We start from the raw sequence: 6,222 nt of genomic DNA, 5'->3' as shown, positions 1-6,222 counted from the left end.
CACACAATTTTAACAATCTTAACACCGTCTTCAATTCTCACACCAGAGCCTGGGTTCCCTGTCTCCTGCTCCACATCCCCCAACTCCCTGGCCGCGGTCTTGTCCCCAGCCACAGCCAGCATCTGCTTACCGATCTCTGTGGCTCCTTCCCATCACATATTATCAGATGGTGTTTTTTTCCCTATTGCAGTGCAAAAATTTGTTTTTTGCAGAGCCCTGCCCTCCTCAGCACCTCTGGCACCTTCCCCATCCTTTTGTATACCTGATTTCCACTAAGGTATTCACTGGGTTACTGCATTATGGTACACATCTGGTGGTTAAAGTGTAAGAAAAAAGCTCTGTATGTGGGTTAAATGCAGCTGTTTCTCCTGTGCAGGAGAGGATTTGAAAAGCCTTGGGTTTTAATTGAGTTCGTAAAACTCTTAGATGAACACGATGTTTTAGAGATTTTAATCAGATCATCTTTTACTACAGGTTTTCAAAACCAAAGGAGCTAATTGTGGTAGCCAAAGGTGTGTGAACATATCACTGTGCCCAGGATAGTTTGGGAGCCTCTGTATGCGTCATGTGAGCAAGCATTCTTTTGCAAGCTTTCCTAATGTTAGAGGTCCACATATACTCCTTCAGGTCTACAGCAGTTTCCATTTTCAGTGTTGGTTCTGGTCCTCCTCTCAATTTCATTGCCTTAAACCTGGCTGATATGCATCTGATTCAGTGCAGCTACCTCTGATTTATTTCTGAGGTAACAGAAAAACACTTGTATTGCCATTTCTTTCAAGGATGACAATGGGGATTTGGAGAAATATTATACATGTTTGTCTTAATGGATCTGATCCTGAAGAACTGGACATGGAGATATTGCTAGCAATTGATCCTGGTATAAAAATTCTCATTCTGTAGGTTTTCCACACAAATATGCCCAAACAGTAGAAGTGTCTTTCATCTGCCAGACTGGCATGTACCTCTGCTGTTTTGTGACAGGAACGTAACCTCACAAGGCATCATGTTTGAAATGAGCTGTTATAAACTGTCTCCTTTTGTGCCTTCCCTTCTTTACTTTTTTGCCTCATAAGATCCAAGTGCCTAATCTTTCCCCAGCTCTGGTTCTGTGGTGTTTGTTCTCTTTTATTTGACCATTGTGAGGCCCACCATAGGTGGAAGTTTATCAGATCTTATTTCAGAGTCAGGGTACATTAGTTAGCACAGTGGTTAAAATATAAACAATGGTAGGAGGCTTTTTTAAATAGAAGTTGACCCTTGAAATTGGGTTTACTGTAAGCTTAGAAAGATGCCCTGCAAAAGAAATTGCAAACAATGTCAGAACACATCACACCTTATTGAATAAATTCACATAAAACTAATTCCCCTAAATTTCAGAATGAGAAAAAGTTAAAAAACAGACCCTTAGATATTGGAAAGAGGAGAAAGGACCAAAGGCAAGATTCAAGTGTTTGGGGGGTGAAATCTCAAAAGGCTGCTCTAAGAAAGGGTACAGTTGCAAAACTGGGGTGAGCATGAGCTAGAGAACCTGATGTAAGAACTCCAAAGGGTAATGGTGTGGCATAGATCCACGGGCAGTTGAGAAATAAGGAAGGTATGTTTGCTTTCTTTTCAAAGACAACCAGAACATGTGACAAAGTGAGACTTACATAGCCCTGATTTGTAGAGCTGGAGGACACTTTGGGTGGCAGCCCCAGTGGGATAATGTGGATGGCTTCTAGCAGCAGGAGCTCCTGTGAGTAAGGCGAGAAGGGGTTCAGGAAGGAAAAAGGTAGTCAAGTTAAAAATAAATTCTGTCCTTGTCCTAGACTAGAATAAATATAGAGGGCAGAATATCTGGTGGATAAGCTCATTTCTGCAACTTCTGGCCATAGAAACTACTCTACCCGAGGAAAGGAAAGTGAGGGTGATAGTAAGGAGAGACAGAGAGGACATTTTTCCAGTAGTGAAAGTTTTAGTCTTTGAGACATTAATTTATTCTGGCTGCTGCCAAATATCAGAAATCAGCAGAATAAAATCAGACAGACATATGAGAAGCAGAGTGGTTAGCAAATGAACAAACTGAGTGTCATTTATAGTAGAAAGATATAAAGAATTAACTACTGAGGTTTCTGCGATGCTGAAAAAATATCTGGAAAAGCAGGGACCCTGCAATTTCCCTTAACAGAGCTGTGAAGAGCATTAATGCCATAGAGAATCTGACAGCAGCCTTTACTGAAGATGATTGAGAGAAAATGCTGTACTGTTCCCTGCCTTAAAAATAAGCAGCTGAAGAGTGAATTCAGTTGCAAATACTTAGAAATAGTGCCCAGTTCAGCAACAGTGGTGTTTAGCACACAGTGTGCTAGAACTCGTCATACATGAGGGACAATTTCATCATGTCACTGCTAAGCAGGAGGTCAAAAGCATTCTCCAGGTCCTAGGCAGAGATCTTTAGAGAAACCAAAGCTAAGATGAAGGATGGTGTACAGCAGGGTGACCCAGCGGGCAGCTCTGAGTCCTGCCCAAGTGTCCCAGCATGTAATGCCCAGCACTAGCACTGCTTTGGGAAATAGTTCAGCAAAACCACTGTGGTGATCTGCCATAGCCTACTTCATGTTTCTGTTACTGGAAACACACGTCCTGCACACAACCTTGTCCTTCCTCAATTTTGTTATTCTCCTGGTGTATTGCAATCACCATCCTGCCTGCAAGTGCTAGTCACTCTTTACATGTGGGGCTGAACAACAGAAATGGAGAGGCTGCGCACCATAGGGCCTGAAATTCAACCCATATGTCTATTTTTCTTTTTAATTCTGTTTTATGCTTGAAAGAGTTTATAAGAGAGTATCAGTTTGTACTCAGGCTCCTCAAAGACTGGTACCTGGTAGGTCATGTCGACACTTTCTGAGGTTTAGCAGGCAAGCAGTTCCTGTCTCCGCTGCCCCAAATCGCAGGACTCAGCTGTGACTGCTGTTCTGGAGCCCAGGCAGAGGGAGGGTTGTTGAACTCTTATCAATTTTTCCCCTCACATGTAATGGTGCAGCTTAACCCTTTGACCACTCTGTTAACAACGTCTGGAGTTACTGGGGAGTCCTTGGATGAAGGGTATTTGGCAGCAGAATGTGGAAGAGAAAATGAAGAAAAGAAGCATAACCATTACTCCACTTCTGGTTAGAAATGCAGAGGAGAGAATGTGTGGAGACATTTTGCATTTTACCCAACAATTGGCCAAATGCTTCCAAAGACCTCAGTAAATGCCTGCTATGTGTAAAGTGCTGTTCTGGTATTTTTCTACACACTTACACAGTTCTATACAATGATCTCTGCATCAGTGCACTGTTTACTGATGGTTATAGCTAGCAATGAAATTGGCTGCCTAGAAACATCACTGAAATAGACTGAATGTTTATGACTCCTTGCTTCCATGACAGTTCAAGAAAAGAAGGACAAGCATCTTCCATTTTCCACACAATGTATATATTGCAATTACCAGTGCAATTTCTATTTGTCACTTACATGTAGGCTTATTTCCATGCTTGTTCTTGAGTCATTAACTTGCATAAATGAAGTACATTCTAACCTGTTAAATCTTAATGAAATAAAATGCTAGAAGAGCAGGGCAGCAAACGATGTTGTTATATTCCATACAAGACTGTGTGGAATGGGATCAGTCCAAGCACTTGAGACAATGATTTTCAACAGTATGTCAGTGAGGTGAGAATATTACCTTCAGATATTTTGGCAGACTGTGTGTCTGTGAGTGTGCATGTGTGAATGTTTATGTGTGTGAGGATAACATACAATAACATCTTCCTTTACAAGCAGTTTATTAAAGTGTTTATGATGGTTCCAGTTTAATAGATGTTGTATAAAAATCCTTTATATATAACATAACATAAAAGACCTTGTGATTAGATTCCACAGCATGCATTTGCTGGAGGCAGCATTAGAAAAGTTGTGTTGTTTGTTTTTTGTTTTTCCCTGACACTCATGCAAACTCTTAAGATCAGGAAATTTTGCACTAGAAATCATGGAAAATTTGCTGATCAGCTTTATTGTTTTTCCTAATATATTTTAATTTCTGAAAGATATGCCACTTACATATGTTACGTTTCCAAAAGACTGTAGTATATCATGTCCTATTTTTGCCAAAGCAAGTGCATAAGATTCATCACAAACAATGAGGTGGAAGGTGAAGTGGATAAACAGATGATGCTGTGAGTAACTGGAGTTCTTTTTATAACTTTTTTCCAAACTTGTTTTCAAAGTCTGCAGCACCTTCTCTAGTTACAAACTGCCCATTAATCTTGTAATATCTTGTATAAGATAGCTTCTTGAAGAAAATGCACTTCTAGCACTCAAAAAGTGCTGCAGTTGTTTACAGGCCTAAGGTACAGGAAAACAAAAAATCCAGTGGTACATTTGCAAGTGCCACACAGTAAGAACATACAGTGCACTGAAGCAAATCCAAGAAGCATGTCTAAAATGAAGAGGATGGTACTTGTGTGCTAAGGGTGCATGGTGGCATACATTAACAAAGTGCTGGCATTATTATCAGAATCAGGGTCCAAGTTCCTAACTTCTATGGCAAAGTATTGACACAGTCCTAGCAGTAATGAATTTCACCATAAATATAAAAATAGATTTATTATTTAGACACACCAAAAGACTGGGAAATGTAAGAAGCCTTGCCAGAAGTAGCATATAACTATGTGCCAAAACCAAGACTGTTGACTGATAGTAAATCAAGAATTCCCACGCTGCAAGAGAACGGCTAAAACTGCAGTCATTTTCTCAGCTGGAGAAAATTGTACAGGATTTCCAGACTGTACTCTCACAAAAGCTAAAAAAAAAAACCTGAAAACCCAAGTCACAAAATGACACCTAAAAAAGACATAAATAATTGCAGAATGAAGTCAAAGAACATTCAGAGAATATTGTAAAGTGAAGACTGAAGAGAGTCTTCAGCCCCTGAAAACAGCTTCTAGCAAGAGAGTGGACTGCTAATTATCACATGGATTTCTGGGAAAGAAACCTGATTTCCATAGCAACATGAAAACTGTCATATTTATTAGAGCGTCCAGGGAGAGCTACATGGATGATCACCTCGAATTTCACCAAATAATATTGAAAGGTACTCTGACAAGAGTATCCAGAGAGAACGGCCTTTTTAAAACCTTGAAATCAAGAACAATAGCCTTTGGTTTACGTGAAACAGCAGCAGCATTTCAGTGACAAATGTGGGAGGCTGTTGGGTTCCATGAGGAGCATGCAGCTGCTTGTGCCTGTGCTGCTGCGATCTGTGAGTGACTGTGCAAAACCTCTGCAGGCAACAGTATTGGCAAGGTCGGCAGGTCCCCAGGAGGCATAGTGCAGCATCTGCTAGTAGAAGATGTTATCAAATAGCTGAAGTTTCCATCAGGCAGCGCCTACAGGCACTGAGGAGTGGCTTACAGGCACCAAGAGAAACAGGAACAATTTCTGGGTTTGGCCACTTATTACAAAGATTTTGTGCCAATGTTTTTTCAAGGAGCAGCAGTACTGGCAGAACTTACAAAAACAACAGTACATGGGGAATAGAAAACAAGTGCCAGATGGCAGCAAGCCTTTCATGTGCTCATAGGAAACTTGCGCTCACCTGGTTCTGAAAGTTTCCAAGTAAACTGAGCATGCAACTCAAGAAAGGCCTTTGGGCCTGTATTACCACAGGAGAACTAGGAAGAGAAGCACCAATTACTATACTTGAGTAAAAAACTTGTGCAACTGGAGAGTGCATGATATTGGCGACAGAGTAAAAGGAGCTGTTCTGGGTTTACACTTCAGGTTTTTCTCCAACACTGTCTCACAGGTTGATTAAGTGAGGTGAATGGTAATAACAGGCTGTAGAAGTGGTTGTAGCCTGAAACATGCTCCCTTGTAACAGCCTGTTCCATGTTCAGCTGATCACACAGGCAAAAGTGGAAGAGAGTCACCATCACTTCCAGCTCCTCCGGGTCAGAGCACAGAGTAGAAGGGGTATATTTTTAAGAGAGGTGTGAAGCAGGAACCTCACAGCTGCTGCCACATGCAACATGGTTGACCTACCCAGGCACAACACACACATACACAGACAAACAGTAATAATTGGTCAACTTGGCTATTGCTTTGCAAAAACTACTTATGCTCTGGTGGTAATGATATTTATTTAAGATTCTTATGAATTATTACAATTTTTAAAACATATTTTGAAAGTTGTTTCTG

This window comes from Streptopelia decaocto, assembly GCF_964273445.1.
Source record: "Streptopelia decaocto genome assembly, chromosome: 3".
NCBI lineage: Eukaryota > Metazoa > Chordata > Aves > Columbiformes > Columbidae > Streptopelia > Streptopelia decaocto.
This window is presented reverse-complemented; position numbering follows the sequence as displayed.